Source organism: Castor canadensis, chromosome 13 (genome assembly GCF_047511655.1).
Source record: "Castor canadensis chromosome 13, mCasCan1.hap1v2, whole genome shotgun sequence".
Classification (NCBI taxonomy): Eukaryota; Metazoa; Chordata; class Mammalia; order Rodentia; family Castoridae; genus Castor; species Castor canadensis.
In genome coordinates this window covers 1,081,109-1,098,316 of record NC_133398.1, presented here as the reverse complement: position 1 = coordinate 1,098,316, position 17,208 = coordinate 1,081,109, and the positions used below count along the sequence as shown (strand labels likewise).

Sequence of the window (17,208 nt, the reverse complement as noted above, 5' to 3'; positions counted from 1 at the left end):
TTTTTAAAGACTCCCAATTTTCAAGTTTGTTCCATGCTCTGTGACAAACCCTCCAGCCTGGAGTCCAGGGTTCTGAGGGGCCATCCCAGCACATCGCCGGTTTAGTGACACTGACATGAACACTTGCTCTGCACAAGATGGACGTGTGTGTCCTTCAGCCCAGCTGAGGAGCAGCGTGGCCGGCTCTCCCTACCGCTGCATAAAACAGACTGAGCATCCTCCAAGATTTCTTCTTTCCACGTGAAAGGTGAGTCTATCTCATCATTAGCACAGGAAATGAAAGGACAAATGGACAATAACCAGGCTATGGTAGAAACAGGTTTTTACTATGACAGTAATATTCAATTCTAGCATTTCCTATTCACAACCAGTCAACATTACCCCCACCAGTAAACATTTTCCTTTCGACTTTTTATAAATATTCATTCACCCTCTCCCTCCCCGAGTTCTCCTTCCCACAGTCACCTGTTCCCCGTGGTCTCCTACAGCCCAGGGTGCAGTGGTGAATGGCACCTCGCATGGCAGGAGAGCCACCTCAGAGGGACTGTCTGCACCCATGGGGTGAGTGTGTGGTCTGTGACAGGGCTTCTCTGTCCACTCCTGGGAGGACTGGGGTTTTGGCGGGGCAGGACTCCCTTACTCTCAGTCGGCCCTGATAGTGGAATATTTGGTGCAGCCTGAGAAAGGCTAGAGTGGCTGGAGGAGGCGGTGGGACCCCTCGAAGGTCACAGTCAGTGTCTGTGGGCAGCAGGAGAGAACTGCATAGGTCAGCCCTGCTAGGTGACAGGGTGCCTTGGGATGCCCATGGGCTCAGGTGGCAGTGACCTGCACCTGGGAAGGTATCAGGGCAGTATATGGGGGGCCAGAGGCAGGCAGGGCACAATGTCCACTTGGTGCATTCCTTGGCAAAAATCACCCAGTCCTCTGCTTCCACAGCACAAGGTGCCTAAGGCGGTAAGTGGCCCAGGAAGGCCAGGTCAGCCTGTCCAACAGCAGGTGTCAATCGGCAGCAGGAGAAGTTTGGGGTGAAACTGGAGTCTGGAGATGGCCTGGGCTGGCAGGTGGGCAGAAGGGACCTGCTGGGCCTGGGCCACTGGAGTCTGTAAGTGCTTAGCCCTGGCCAGCCGGCCCTTAGAAGATGCCTCTGGCAATCTTGAGTCCCTGCTTCATGCGCGGGAGGGTGGAGCTGGCTCCATGCTCAGCCTTCGCCCCCTTGGTGAAGGTTCGCTTCTTCAGGATGAAGTCGCACTTGGCGGTAGAGTCCATGGCGTAGAACACGTTGGCATTTTCGGGGATCTTCAGCCCTGGAGGGAGAGGAGCAGAGGGGCGGTCAGCTGTGCTCACAGGGACTGGGACACCCTGACCACTTGAGAGCCAGATCTGAGCCACAGCCCTGAGACCCCTCCAGTCCAGCTCCAGGACCACCAAGGACCCCTCCCAGTGACTCCTGCCTGGGACAGAACACGCTGAGGCCTGGTAAAACTTAATGACTGTCTCAGAAAGAGACTTGGACCTCTGCACGTCCCTGAGCGGCCTGGAGCTGGCAAGGGCCGTCCCATCCTGCCCTCCCTGCTGCCTTTGCTGGTCAGGAGCTCCAGCCAGAGCAGGCTTTCTAGAATCCAGACCACCTCCCCTGGGTGCTGCCCTACCAAAGACAATGGTTCCAAGGACCAGAAAAGGGCAGGCCCTGCCCCAGGCCTCCTGTGCTGGGTTCCAGGGAGGCCTCCGTGCCCACTGAGCTCTATCGAGTCTCCTTTGGGCTCCTATTTCTTGTAAGTCTGTGGTGGCCTGGTGTCTGTCAACCAACCTTAGACTGGACTCACGCCAACACTGTCATCTCTGATTCTTGCTCCTGAGCCTCCCGAGGCCTCAGTCTTCCTTTCCTGCAAGATGGGGTCCACTGATCCTGCCCACATAACAAAAATGGTGCAAGAAGCCACAAGAGGGTTTATGATCCAACTTCTAGGGATGGTGGGTGTCACTGCTGATTGTTGGAGCCAATGACTGCATGGGGGCACTCAGCTCATTAGAAAAAAAGTGGAGTGCTGACACCATACGTGCACTTGATGGTGTACAGATACATGATCTCTCTCTCTCTCTCTCTCTCTCCCCTTCTCCCTCTGAATAACCTCCAGGCTATTCTGGCCTCCTTTTGGCATGAAAGCACAGTCACAGAGGACTTGGAACTTGCCCAAGAGCAGCTGGCTCCTTGCCTGTGTTTGCTTTTAATTCTTCCTTCTCCCGGTTTCTAGAACACTGACTAGACTCTATACAGGGTGTGCTTTGTGGGTCGCATGCATGGATTTTATTATGTGATGTTTTGGTTCACACAGTCTCTATTTTGTTTCTTTGTAATGCTCAGGATTGACCCCAGGGCCTTGCTCATTCTTGCCAAAGTGCTCTATCACCAAGCTGCATTCCCAGACCTATTTTTCTGAAGCATACATTTTCTGGTTTTAGCCAGAAATTGTCCCTTCTTTGGACCATCAGGTCACCGTGTCCCATGAAATGAGCCTTCTCTCTTTATTCCTCACATGTGCTCTTTTTGTGGTGACTCTTCATGTTCTGGACAGGACGTGGACAGGGAAGTCTGGCAGCCACTGGGGCAGTGAGGAAATCCTGGGGCATCCAAGGCTGGCTGGGCAGGACACTGTGTGCACGTGTCCTTACCTGCTGCCATGTTTTCTGGAGGCCAAGTGCCTTAGGCCTGGGGCTGTGAGTGGTACTGACCCTGCTGCTCCACCATCACCCTGTCTGTCTGACTCTGAGTCACTGCGATCCTCTGAGATGATCTGCACCAGCTCACAGTCCTCTGGCTTGTCCTCGTCCAGGTTGTGTTTGTCCATGGCTTGGCAGATGATGGCTGAGGCCTTCTCCTGGCTGGTCATCTGGACTAGGGCAGGGACAAATGATCAGGGCAAGGGCCCTAGAGTGTCTCCCAGGGCACAGTGGCCAGTGATCCTCCAGAGGTACCTTGGCACTGAGCTCAGAGCACACAGCTGGGTCTAGGGGGTCCTCACGTCCTCCTGCTGCTGGGGAATGACCTCCATGTAATGACAGCAGCTCTTTCCCAACTGTTCCTAGGCCCATGCTCCCACAACAACCTGCCACTTCCTCCCAGGACCCCCAGGGAGCCTTGTGTCCCTCAAAGATATCAGGGTCAATGAGCCTGGGCAACAGGCTCTTGTCTAACCCTAAGAGAGGAGGAGCCAGCCGGAGGCCCAGTGGCCGCTTACACGCCAGGCCTGCTCTGGGCTGAGGCTGCAGTGGTGGGGGACACAGGCTGCACCTCTGACCGTCTCACCTCTGAGGGTCAGAGCCAAGGTAGGATTGAGTCAGGGTCACCCAGGTGACTACTAATGACAGCCTGTCCAGCTCCTAGCAGTGAGAGGCCTTATAAGAAAGAAGTGTAGTGAGGCACCTGACCCAGCGAGGAGGAGGGCCGGGCTGCAAATGGCTCATCTGCAGCTGGAGACCTGGAGGACAAAGGAGCCCTCCCCATGATGGGGACAAGGGAGCCCGGCCCGTGGTGGGGATGAGGGAGCCCTCCCCATGATGGGGATGAGGGAGACCTCCCCGTGATGGGGACAAAGGAGCCCCTCCCCATGATGGGGACGAGGGAGCCCTCCCCATGATGGGGACGAGGGAGCCCTCCCCATGGTGCCCATTCATGTGCCAGCAGATTCCACATCAAGTGATGTGCAGACGCTGACACTGGTGGCCACCTCCACGGCTCCCAGCCTGCTGTGGCCCCTGCTCTTCCAGCCTGGATTGTGATGACAGCTCCTAAGCAGCCTCCAGCATGTGGGAAGCAGCCCCTCTCACCACCACACCAGAATCACTGCTGACCTCCTCTCCTCCACCCCCAGGGGCTCCATCTTCCTCCAGAGAAAGTCAAGGTCCTCGCAGTGCAGCCCGGCCCAAGACAGTTCCTGACCTCATGTGCCCCAGCCCTGCTCCTTCACCCCTGGCCTCCTCACTGTCCCCCAACCTGCAGGCCCCCTCCTGCCTGGGTGCTGGCCACGCTGCTCTCCTCCCTCTTCTCAGGTCAGCCTCTGAGTGCTGGCCACTGCTTTCCACAGTGCTGTCTGTCCTTCCTGACCCACTAGACGGTCAACTCCAGGAGGGCAGGGAGGGTCACGGGGCTCCCTGCAGGTCTGTGGCTGGCTGAGTGGGGGCACCGGGGAACGCCCTGCCACCCGCTCACCAGGATGCTCTTGTACATGTTGCCGTTGTCCACGTCCAGGCTGACACGGATGATGCAGCAGTCGCCCTCCTGCTGGTTGTACAGTGGCAGTGAGGAGCTGTGGCTGCAGACCCCTGAGACAGAGCACTTGTGGGTGCGTGTGGCGGCCACGGGCGTGGTGGAGGCTGAAGATGAGGAGGTGCAGCTGGAGGCTGAGCTGATGCCGGAGGTCTCTGGGGAGGACTGGGAGGCAGACTCCCAGAACTGTGGGGGACAGCAACATCAGCAGAAGCCCCCACCCTGCAGGGTACCCCAGCCTGGAAGACAGCTCTAGGGGTTTCCAGAAGCTGTGTTTGGAGCCAGAGCTTCAGGTCCCTTGTGTGGACATAAGAGTGGAGTAGGCTGGTACTAGGAAAGAGGGACAAAAGAGCAGAGGTCACCTACTTTTCCTGGCCATCAGGGACTCCAGGACAAGGTTCATATTGATCTTCTTGTTGGAGTTCGAATAGTTCCTTGAACTCCTGAGCCAGAGAGAGGATGGTGACAGGCCTGGGCAGTGCCAGGTGAGGCAGGCGCCAGCCTCAGGGTCTTTGTTCTGGGGTCCTCCTCCCCTCAGTCCTACTCAGGCTCCTCCCTGTTCTCACAGCTAGGTTCAAACGGCCACTCCCAGAAAGATGTCATAGGTCCCACTGAGGCAGGGAATTCAGTAAAAGTACCCAAACCAGATTATGGGGGGCAGGTGGCCTCCTCGCAAATCATCTTAGGAGGAACAGGTGATCTAGCTCCACCCAAAATTACCCCAAAACGTCCCTTTTAAAACAACATTTCCATCTGGACCCAAACTGGGGCGTGTGCACAGGGCTCCTAATTTTAGCTCATGATACACGTGCAAAATCACTAAAAGCCACTCCTGAGTACCACCCAAATCTATAAATACCCCTCTGACCCAAGCCACTGGTGTTCTTCAGCTCCAGGTGCCACCCTTGAGCCGCCTCGCTCAGAGCCTCCCCGCTTCCTGGCGGAGCGTACTTTCCCAATTTCTCTGCTTTGCAATCTGTGTGTCTCCCCTCAGTTCTTTGCTCGGGACGCCAAGCACCTGAGATCTTCTCAGCCAGGGTCTTCTGAGACCACCCACGGGTACCAGCCCCTCAGACCCCTGCCTTCCTGTGGGACAGCCCCTTCTCTCTGTACCAAATGTCCTCATAAATCAAGACGCGGAGACAGAGCTGAGTGGTGTACAAGCCAGCAGGACCCCACCCACCCTGGGAGGGCAGCAGCTGCTCACCTTCCTCCTCTTCTCGAAGTTAATCCCTCCCCCAAAAGGCAGACGCCAATGTGGCTAGAAAGTGACTGCTCTACCCTTATGTCCTCCATGCCTGGTGCTGCACTACCAGGAGCACCCACCAGGGGGCAGGCACACCTACACCCAGACTAGGGCAGCTGTCGGACCAGTGCAGGGGATCCTAGGGGAAGAGTTTAGGGACCTTACTGCCCCACACCTCTGAGGCCATCAGAGAGACTGGGGATGTGGGTGGGGAGAGGACTTTCTTGGTCCATGGGCTGCCTGACCTTGGAGGGCATGTCTTCACTCTCCCACCCACAGTCACCATCTGAGGGACTTGCTGCATCCACCTTGACAAACTCACCTGCAGCTCTGTGGTCAGGCATGTCTGGGGCATCACCAAACAGGATGGGTGTTACAGGGTGGCCATGAGATTCTCACAAGTGTTAGAGCTCCCGGGCCACCCATGGACTCTTCCCCAAGCCCCAGGTCCCCAGCCAGGCTCTGGTTCCTCACATACAAATAGTCCTCTATAGCAGTATCCAGCATCATCAGATCAGTGAGGAACATGCCCAGGTAGGGGACAGTGCCCTGAATGGCACCCTGAGACATCAGAAGAGAGTGATAAGCAAGGCCTGGGACACTAAAGGGACTCAGACTTCAGCTCATCCCAAGGGCAGAGCATCAGGAAAGAATGAGTGCCCAGGCAGGGGACTGTGAGTGTCCGGGTACCATGTCCCTGGGAAGGGGGGGACCTGGGGTAGTGCAGAGGTCTAACCACAGCCCACAACCTGAGAGGGAGGTGAAGAGGGGTCCCCAGGGCCGTCCTGCAACATACCCTGGCCTCCTCAACCCAGCGTTCCACACCTGGACTCCACTGGGCCTTCGTGCTCTGGTCCCCGAGGTAGCTGGGGACGATGCAGGCGACCATGTTGTTGAACTGGGTGACGGTGGCACGGATGGTGAGTGCCAGGCGCTCCTTCCCCTTCTTGTCCCACAGGTACCAGATGGAGCCCAGACAGTGGTAGGACACCACTTTCTTGAACAGGTCCTGGGGAGGGGGCTCCGTGTCACCTGGACCCGTGTCACCTGGCCCAGCCGCAGACCACAGGCCCAGGCCCAGGCTGGAGCCCAGCGCTAGGGGCTGGAGCTCAAGGGTTAGGGCCAGGGGGTAGTGAGGATGTGGCTCAAACCTTGATGGAGTTTCCTGCTTTTGTTCCCTGACCCCTGAAGGCACCTAGCACGTGAGTGACCCAGGAGGAAACAAAGGCAGGAGAGGAAGAGCAGCATTTTCCCTACCCAACCTCGGTCCACGTGGCAGAAAGTGGGTTACACCTGCCTGTCCCAGGTGGCATCTTCTGCCCTCCACACAGCACACCTCATGCCTCCCTGCCGGTCCACATACACACTTCCTACAGCTAGGGGCCTGTCTTCGTCTGGGCTCTGGTACACACCAGGCGCCTAATGAGTGCTGAGACTGGAGAGGCCTCCTGGCAGATGGAGGTGACCTGTGGGCCTCGATCCACCTCTGTCCCAATGCCTGAATCTCACAGTCACTGGTTGTGGGGTGGGGGGCGGGGAGGTGTCTCCACTGTCCAGGCGGAATCTAGGCTGGGGGTTGGAGAACCTTGTTGCAGACATGGGGTTTGCGACGGTGGAGCTGGGATTGGAACAGTAACATGGACGAGGGAACAGCAGGTCTGGGCAGCAGATCCAGAAGGAAGCCTACCCCTGTCCTGCCCAGTCACCCACTGTGTCCATCAGTGCGAGCTGCCCTGACACCAGGTCACAGGGCAAACACCAAGAGGTAAGGCTTCTCCTCTCTCAGCCTGTTCTCTGCACGTGAAGCTGGTGCTGCCTCTGGGCTGGGCGCCAGAGCCGCTGCTGGAGCTGGCTCTAGCTCTGGAGCTGGTTTAGAGCTGGCACAGGAGCTGGTGACAGAGCTGCAGGAGGCAGCAAATCCCGCGTGACTGCTTTGCCCTGAGCCCTTCCACGGCAGAGAAGACCCCTGCCTGCCTGAAAGCTCCCAGCCCCTGACCCACAGCAGGACTCCTTTCCAGACGTGGTCCCCTGCCTGTGGGGTCCCAGGTTTGTCCTTGCTCCTGGCCTAGCATCAGGTTTGGAGCCTCTTCCCTCTGGAACCCAGCACCCGCCCCTCCTCATATGCTCTTTTTTCCCATCCCAGCTCCGCACCCTCCGACTCAGCTTCGCCGAGCTCCAGGTCCTCCAGCTGGGCCAGGAGAAGGTGGGCCCGGCGCTCCAGGTCTGAGCCAGGCGTGTTGAGCTGCACATAAGCCACCAGCTGCTTGAGGCAGGGAAAGTCCGGAGGTTGACAGAAATCCTCTGAGTACTGGTCCAGCCAGGTGCCCAGGATGGAGGAGATGGCGCTGGGGGCAGATGGATGGGCAGCAGCATCAGAGGCCTGGCCCCTCCCTCCCTCAAGGCATCCCTATGGAAGCTGGGCTCCTGGGCCTGTCCCTGTCCACCCAGAGGGCAGCTCCTGAGCAACTCTGCAGGCAGTGGCAGGCCGGGTAGCCAGGCAGGGGCTGCAGAGGGCCTCCATGGGAGGGAGCCCTGGGTCAACAGTGAGAGCAGCTCCCTTCTTCAGGGAGGCTCCACACACTCCTCTGTCTCCAGCCCCTCCCCACTGGAATGTCCACAAGGACTTATCCTCCTGCCTGGCATCCCTGATGGCACTCACTGGGTGGCCCCAGCCACCCCTCAGCTGCCCGGCTGCTCTGGACCCCACCTCTGCTCTCTGTCTTCCTCTTGCTACAAGAGAAGAGGCCCCAGACCTCAGCCCTCTGTGGAAACCACTAGAGATATGAGAACCAGGATTTGCCCATCCCCAGTCCCCTGTCCCCTAAATGGCACCAGGAGACAGGTGCCCTCCCCCTTGTCCCAAAGTCCACTCACTTTCTGAGTTGGTCCTGTGTCCGCCATCCTCGCTGGAGTAGGGGAGGATGCAGCCATATCTAGAGGAGGCCGTGAGGGCGTCACATCTGCCGTACCTGCTTATGACGTCTAGTGTTACTGACTGACTCCCCCATGGGAATGGAGCCCAGGATGGCAGGGGTTTTCCTGCTCTTTTCACTGAGTTGTGCTAAGGGCCTGGAAACGCATCTGCACACAGCAGGTGCTTCCTTTCTATTTGTGCAGTGATTAAGCCTGACCAGCTCCTTCCCAGACACCTCAGTGGGCCTGGGGCTCCTCAGTCATCCCCCAGGGCTCCCTGCCGTGGCTACATCTAAGTCAGGGACCCCCCCCCCCAGATAGAATCTAGAAACTCATTTACAAATGGGACTCATCTGAGGTCTTGGATAAGTGAGGCCCAAGAGCTCTTTCAAGGGGAGGGGAGTCACACAGAAGAAGCCACAGCCCTGGGCAGCCCACTCATCAGGGCCAGGCCTGGTCAAGCACTTCCAAGGCTCGTTGCACTTGGCCCTGGCTACAGCCTGTGAGAGTGGTCCTCTGAGCACCCCAGACCCCACCATCAAACTGGGGCTCAGAGAGGTGCAGGCATTTCCAAGGCTGTGCAGGAGTTAGTGATTCCCAGGCTTAAAGGTGCCTCTCACCTTGTGAACAGCAAGTTCAGTATCTGCTGGGTGGTGGCGAACCTTTGGTAGGGACACAGAAACATGGGGAACAAAGAAGGGGTCCCCAATCAGCAGGGCAGGCAGCAGGTGGTCCACCAACTGGTACCTGCCTTAAGCGTCTCTGCCCTGCAGGAGTCATCCAAGGTCAGAACCAATTCAGTTTCACCCCAGGATAGACCATGGAGGGACAATTCAAACATGGAAACAGTAGCTAACTGTAAGAAAACTCACTGCCATGAAAAAGTCTGGAAAGAATTTTCCTGGACACACACACAGAGGTTTGGTGCTGCCTGGTGGGATCAGAGTGGTGGGTTTGCCTCCCTTCACTTGCCCTGGGCTGCCTTGTGTCACCTTTGGGGTCCTCTGGGAAAATCTCCAGAGGCATCAGTGGCATGGGCTGACCCAGTGTCTTCAGACAGGAAAGAGACCCACACTCTGATCACTCCTGAAGCCTGGGTCTCTGTAAGTTGGAAGACAGCAAGAGAACATCCTGCTCTCCCCATGGTCTCCAGACAAGTGAGCTGGCCGGGGTTGGTTTGGAATATGTGTGCCTAAGTTATCAGAGTTTCAAATTCTGCTTGGTCCATCATCAAGTGAAGTCATTTCTGGAGGGCCCCCTACCTGAGCCTCTTTCTTAGACAAGATATCTCCAAAGGTTCCTGGGGCTCACTCCCTCCCTGACCAGGCCTTGAGCACAACTGGACACAATTACACCCCACTCCACCCCACTGTCCCCAGATAGATCTGGGTGCAGCCAGCGCCTCAGCTTGGACCCCTCCTTCCCACCAGGTGTGTGACCTTCAGTGTGACTTTGTGCTCTCGGGAGCCTCCACAGTCTCCCCACCTGCTCCCTGGTGATCACCCTAGCTTCTGCCTCCTGGGATGTCATCAGTAGTACATGCCTATGATACCTGTGTTACCTGTGACACTCGAGGGCTGGTGTCACATGTCACTAATGCACTAACTTAGATAGGGGACAATCACAAGAAGGGAAGGACAAAGAATGAAATAAAACTCAACCCAGATAAGGGATCCCACAGAGAGATCTAGGGAAAGTCACTCCCCCTCTTGGCCATGTTTCTCTCTGCACCACAAGAAGGTTCAAATGACTGAGACTCAGAGATCAGCCCCCTCTGGCATGGACCGTCAAATGGCCCAAGGACCTCCTCTCAGCCCTTCATTTGGGCACCCCACAAGATCTCCCAAAGATCTCAGCCTCCTGCTGCCCAAGTCCTGTAGCCCCCTCCCCTCCAGGTGGGTCACACTCAGCATCTAGATTCTAAGGAATGACCAGGACCACAGTGATGGATGTCACTTCCAAGTGACTTATGCAAAGTCTGTGATTTTAGTCTGGCTCTGACTCTCCTGTGTTCCCCTCCCTACCCACTCTCCCCCATCTCTAATTCTAGGAATCAAGCTGAGATATTATGACCTGTCCTCTGACAGGGGTAAAAACCCAACTGTGTCCCAGCCAACAGACAGCAAAGCACCAAGGCTCAGCCAGACTGGGTCTAGCCAATAACTGGGAATGAACTCCAGGCAGATCCTCCAGCTAATCCTCAGTGGAGGCTGAGGCCCCAGCCTCCTGAAAGACCTGGAGACAGAGGCCTGGACTGACCATGCTTGGCTCCAGGCATACAGAAACTGTGACATCATTGGTGTTTGTGGCTGTCAGAGGGATGGGGGGAGGCTGTGCCACAGCCATGCATAGACAGTACCAGGCCCTGGGGTCTGCCCCTCCACCATCCACCTCCTAGCTCTTCCAGACACACTGTCTCCTCTCTGCCTTCTCCCTGGTCACACTCGCCTGCCTCACAGTCTCTACTGAGCCTTCCCAGCGCACCACGCCCAGAAGTGGACTGGCTCCCTCTTGTCATCTGGTCTAGCAGAAATGTCACTTAGTGACTCACAGACTCCCACCTAGTGACCCCAGTCCTCTCACAGCAGCGGCTATGCTTTCACTGTGGCACCTGCTGTTTTCCTTCTCATGCACTTGCTTTGTACTTTAGTGCCTCTCCATCCACAGCCTGGCAGCTTCTAAGGGGCAGGGCCACAGGGCACTTTCAGAGCCACACCCAGGCCCAACTGCAGGCCCTGCATGGAGCTTAGCCATAGCGCTGAGAGAAAAGATGAGAGATGTCGAACCCTTCCTCTTTCTGGGTGATGCTGGTGGTGGGACATCAGGTGGGTGAAAGGCAGGGCCCACTGAGCACGGATGGCCCTGGGAACCCTCCCTGGCTTCACTTGCTTCATTGAGCATGGCGGGTACTGCCGCCCTCCAGTGGCTAGTGCCAGCACTGCACCCCAGGCAGGAAACCTTGAATGGCAGCACTCACCAGGCTGTAGGTGCCCTCCAGGCAATGGGCTTCCAGGGCCCAGGAAACAAAGGAGCCAGCCCTGTAAGCTCCAGGGGTGATAAGAGGGACCTCAGAGTCCCCCTGCCCCCTCTTCCCTCTGCCGGTCCCAAGGTGTTCAATTCATTCAGGAGGCCTCTTCACCTCAGTCAGGGCCATGCCCGTAGCCCCACTTCCAAATAAGGACCCCACAGGACCCCATTCTAACAAGGATGGTCTCTAAACACTTCCTCTGAGGCCTCTCTGGTACCTATGCCCGTGCAGAATCTTCTGGAAGTTGCAGGCTCTGACCAAATTTGTGGCTCTCCCACTATGACCTTAGGCCACTAGCTGTTCTAAACATCAACTGGCCCCTTCCTGTCCTCCCCACCCCAACATGAACCTCTAGGGCCCAACAGAGTAGCCATTGTAATTGAAGACAGAACCCACTGGGCAACCAGCCTTGGGAAGGTCAGAGGCCCAGGAGCACTGACCAGCCCCTCCTCCATTTGCCAGCTAGCATGGCGGGTTCTGCTCTGAGCTGCCAGTGGAGTGAGAAGGGGAGTGTGTGGTGTGTGTGTGTGTGGTGTGTGTGCTTGAGCATGTGTGTACGAGCGTGTGGCCTTGCATGTTCTGCGTGTGCATATGTGCAAGTGGGTTTGTGTGTGCACATGCAGGTGGCTTGCATGTGCACTGGTATGAGTGGCTTGCGTGTGCACTTGGGGGTGGGTGGGTGGATGCATGTGTGTATGTGCACACATAAGTGGTGGTCCAAGGCCACTTGCCTTCAGAGCTGTTTCTCTAAAGTGAACCTTTGGAGACCTGCTCTGGCCGTGGGAAGAGCCATATCTGTCCACACTGGTGGCTCAACCATGAGAAGAGACCAGCACCTGGCCCTGGAGAAATGGCCAAGGATTGCAGGAAACTGGAGGCTCACCCACCTTCCTGTCCCTCAGAAGGGTAAATCACATCAAGTGGGGGACATTGACCTACAAAGTACAGACAGACCCCCAGCTCTGGGCCTGTGGGCTGAGCTCAGAGGAAGAGCTTGTCCCCAGTGTCTGGACAGGGCCATTAGTGCCACCTCCTCAGAACACAGTGCCCAGCCTGTGAGTGAAGAGCCCATGTCCAGTTGGAAGTTCTCTGCCTCTCAGACAGGAAGGACTTTCATCATCCCCTGCATCTTCAGAACGGCCAAATGGGAACAGGTTATCCAAGGGCATCCTCCCCTCCGAGACCAGGCCCCAGGCAAGGTTGAAAGCCTGTGGACCTGCATGTGGGCTTACCTGTGGCTCACCTGTGTCTTTCTCAGTCAGCAGGAGCTGCCATAACCAAGAACCCCAGACAGCAGTTTTAACAGTGTTTATTTCTCACTGTGCTAAAGGTACAAGTCCCAGGTCAGGGTGCAGAATGGTCATGTTCTGGTGAAGGCCTCTTCCTGGACAGCAGAGTGCCTTCTCGCTGTGTCCTCACCTAGCAGGGTGACAGCACAGTTTCTCCTTGGGGCATTAGACCCATCACGAGGACCCATGCCACAACCTCATTGAACCCTATTCCCTCTCGAAAGTCTCACGTCCTAATACCATCCTTGAGGTAAGGGCCCCAGCACAGTCCAAGCAGTCCATAGCCTGTGAGCTGACCTGTGGCCACCTAGTTTCTTTTCTTTCCTTCTTTTTTTTTTTTTTTGGTGGTACTGGGGTTTGAACTTGGCCTCACACTTGTTAGGCAGGCTCTCTACCACTTGAACCATGCCTCCATCTCTTTTTTGCTTTAGGTATTTTTCAGATAGGGTCTTCTGTTTTTGTCCAGGCTGGACTGGACCAAGCTCCTCCTACCATGCCTCCTGCCTATCTGGGATAACAGGCACACACCACCATTGCCCAGCTTACTCATCGAGGTGGGGTCAACTGGCTTTAAATCTTAATCCTTCCAATCTCCACCCCAGAGTAGATGGGATTACAAGTATGAGCCACTGTGCCTGCCTCTCCTCTGGATTCCTTATGTAGTTTTCCTGCCACCAACCACATATGCTCCAGGGAGAACCCTGGCTCTGCCACTGCCTCTGTGAAATGGGGGTCCAGGACATTGGCATCCAAGAACCAGTCAAGGCTGCAGTGTCAGGGAAGCTCAGCCAGGACCATGAAGCAGGTCTAACCTCGAGGCTTGGTAAGAGCCAAGTCAGGCTTAGCAGATAGCATGGGACTCCGTAGGGGTGCACCCAGACCCTGTGTTACTGGGACCAACTTGGACCCTACCACCTGGCATGCCACAGAAGCAGGCCACCTACAAGGGTAGTGAAACAGATGGCATGGGTCCACCCCCTGTGGCACATGTAGACGTGAGCCCTGCTGGCTGTCGCCCCATGGGGTTCCTGCATGGTTCCTTCTTCCCATCTCTTCCTCCTCCTCCTCCTCCTGTCCCTGGCATGCCTAGTCATGGAGACAGCAGCTTCCCAGGTACTACCAGCCCTGGGAGGGCATGCAGTCTGAAACCTCTAGGACAGGGTGGTCTCATCCACCCTGATGAAATGGCTGTCTGGAGGCTGGAACTGGAGGCTGCTGAGGCTGGACAACAGGATGTAGCTCTCTGCTCTGTGGTGACTCTCATCTACCAGCTGTTAAGGACCGCAGACAATGGAGCAAGGGACAGGACCCCCAGGCTCACCTCCCCATGATGCAACTTGGCCAAGAAGCCTGGACAGGGGCTCAGGTCTGCCACCACATTTATGGGTGGGTGTGGGGCCTGCAATTCCTGGGTTTCATTTTCATTCATTAGCCAACACCACCCATTAAGGTCTCATCCTGCACAGCTGCAGCTGCCCTGGACCCAAAGGGCCATCAAACACATGGATGAGTTAATTAACCTCGCAAAAGGAATGGTCCATTTGCAAAAGGGACACCTGAAGACCAACAGCAGGACAAATCCATGTCCTCTACCTCCTGACTGGCTGCACTGAAAAGGACACAAGTTACCACAAGCATATTCCAGCGTTTGAACTGAATCTAATCACTAGAAGACAATCCAAAAAGGAGCATTAACCTGTGGGAGGTGTCAGAAGATATCAGTTTCTTGTGTTCCAAATGAAGAATTGGACAGAGACTCACAGATTACAAAGCAGCAGCACAGTTTTATTAAAAGGGAAAGAAGCAGGGCACTGACGGTCCATGCCTGTAATCCTAGCTATTCAGGAGACAAAGATCAGAAGATTATAGTTTAAGACCTTATCTCAAAAATATCCAACACAAAAAATGGTGAGGGAGTGGCTCAAATGATAGAGCAACCTAGCAATGCCTAGCAAGCCTGAGGCCCAGAGCACAAACCCAGACAAATTTTAAAATAGATAAACAGGAGGATATGCCAGCAGAGAGCAGTAGGCTCAGGCCAGGTGGCTCAAGAAGCTTGACGTTTGTGCAATAGGCAATTTGTAAGTTGTAAGGGTAAACAGCAGGAAAAATCTGGGCGGTCTTTGCAGGAGAGGCTTGGGTGACTGACAGGTTTGATTGACAAGGTCTTGCTATGTAATATGGGGCATTTTGTGCATTTATGCTGAGTCCCAGGTTTTTAACTGTATCTGTGAGATATGAAAACTGTTCACAAACTCTTAAGGAGAGGGCTTTTCTGGAAAGGTCAGAATGAGGACAGATTTCCCTTTCCCACGTATGTGCTATTTTCTGGTCTGAACTGGCCAAGAGACTCTCTCTTCTTTTGGGGGAATTTACAATTGCAATTCTGACCATAAAATGACCACAAGAGGGTATGTCCAAGGATGTACTGGGCAGGAACAAAGACGAGTCCAGCATTGGGTGACCTTTTGCTGAGGAAGGCTGAGTCCCATGGCTTTTCGTTGTTATTTTCCTGTTACTAGCCTGCCTCTGGAGCAGGCAGAACAATTCTCAGGACACAGACAGGTAGGATGAATTTCCATTCCAACAACCAAGTGGGGAAACCTCCTTATGCCCAGGACCCCATGCTCAGTTCCCAGAATGACCTTGCCTAAGAAATGGAGCCAAACTAACCCTAACGGCAGCTCTCCTGCCCAGAGCGCCTCAAAGTAAGATTTTAGAGGATCAAGCTATTTCCAGTAATTTAATTGTATCTTAGAACAAGTCTCAAAAAGTGTGTAAAGGAGCACACACATGAAAAAGCCAACTCTAAGCCATCTGAAACCTACTCAGCACAGCACCCAAAGAACGGTAGTCAACAACAGAAAGGAATAGACTATCAAAGCACTCCACAGAGCGGGCAGATCTCCAAACTCCATTGCTGAGTGAAAGAAGCCAGACTCCTCAGAACGGTGTGTGCAGAGGGCTTCCCTTTACACACCTCTAGAAAACTGAAATAACTTGCAATAGCAGAAAGCCTAGTGGCTCCTTGGCCTGGGTGTGGGCACTTGGCTCAGAGGCAATTTTCAGAACTTACAGGTAGAAATTTCATTGTCTTCATTTTGCCAGTTCTTTTGCCAAAATTGATGGAATTGGATTGTGATTGGGACTACAAAAGGGAAAAACTTTTGGTGTAGCCAGCTTGCCTGCTGGCCAGTAAATCTGCTTGTTAATCAACTGACATTTTTCCCTCTTTGTCGACATGCTGGAGAGCCCAAGGTTAACTCCGTTTGCTCTCCTGTTGAACCAGGCTGTCTTTCCCCTTATCTCTCTCTGACCGCCAGAGGAGAAAACCTGTCAGCCAAGACACAGCTTCAGAGACGGGGCACCAGGGCACCTGGAGAACCAAGGCCAGCACCCATTCTGGGACATGCGTTTCATCACCTACTCAAGCTGAGCCCCCGAGCACCCCTTTAAAAAGTGGACATTTTTTCTCTCAGAAAGGGGACAAACAGAGCTTTGAGAGGTTGACTATCCTCCTCATCTGATGAATAATAAACTTTATTTTTCTCAAAAATCCTCTAATTTGTGAATTGACATTGAGGCCAGGGAACAGTTTTCTGGTAACAGGATATTGTTATGTGGTCACGTGTGGTTTCACAGTGGAGTGTGGCCACAACAAAACCTAAAATGCAGGGCTGGCCTTGCACCAGGCAGTGCCCTTTGTAGAGGAAGCTGCTGGCCTGTGGTGAGGCCGCAGGTGAGGATGGAGGGAAACACCACCGAGGAATGAAGACAGGGGAGACTCAAATGGAAGTAGAAAGCTCAGTACTGGTACCTGTAGTCATGTGAAGAGTAGAAAGCTGACCTAGTGGACAGGAGGAGGTTTCCAGCCTCATGATGAAGCTGCTACCTGGTCCCTTCTGCTGCTTGTAGCAAAATGTGACACAAAAGATTGATGGTTAAAGGGGATGGCACACATCTGTGATCCCAGCTACTTAGGAGGTAGAGGTACAAGGATTTTGAATTCAAGGCCAGCCTGGGGAAAGTTAGTGAGAGTCTATCTCCAAAACAAACTGCAAAGGGCTGGGGCTGGGGATCAAGTGTGAGAGTGTTTGCCTAGCATGTGTGTATGAGGTCCTGGGTTTGATCCCTAGTACAGAAGGAAGGAAGGAAGTGAGGCAGGCTAAAATTAGGGAAAGTTCGGGGCTATTTTTCAGACTGTATCTGCTGTATCTTCGCAGCCCCTCGCCTACCAGCTCACGCCGGTAGATGTTCTCTAGAACTTCTCATGTTAGTTCAGGGGCCTCAATGAAGAGAAGCCTGTCAGGATATAAACCATCCATCCTAAAAACCTGGGGCTGTAAGCCTAGTGCCCTGACCAGATGAGGCCTTGGGGACCCGAGATGGAACATGGGTGAAGATGTGTGTGTACAGAGGGACATCAACATGCCTGGACCCCTCACCCCCCCACCCCCATCCCCCCACC

The 17,208-nt window shown here is 54.9% G+C and overlaps 1 pseudogene; it reads right to left on the bottom strand.

The window, feature by feature from the left end:
* Positions 1-790: 790 nt before the first annotated feature.
* LOC109686610 (ral guanine nucleotide dissociation stimulator-like) lies at positions 791-9,108 on the bottom strand (annotated as a pseudogene).
* Between the last annotated feature and the right edge of the window lie 8,100 nt (positions 9,109-17,208).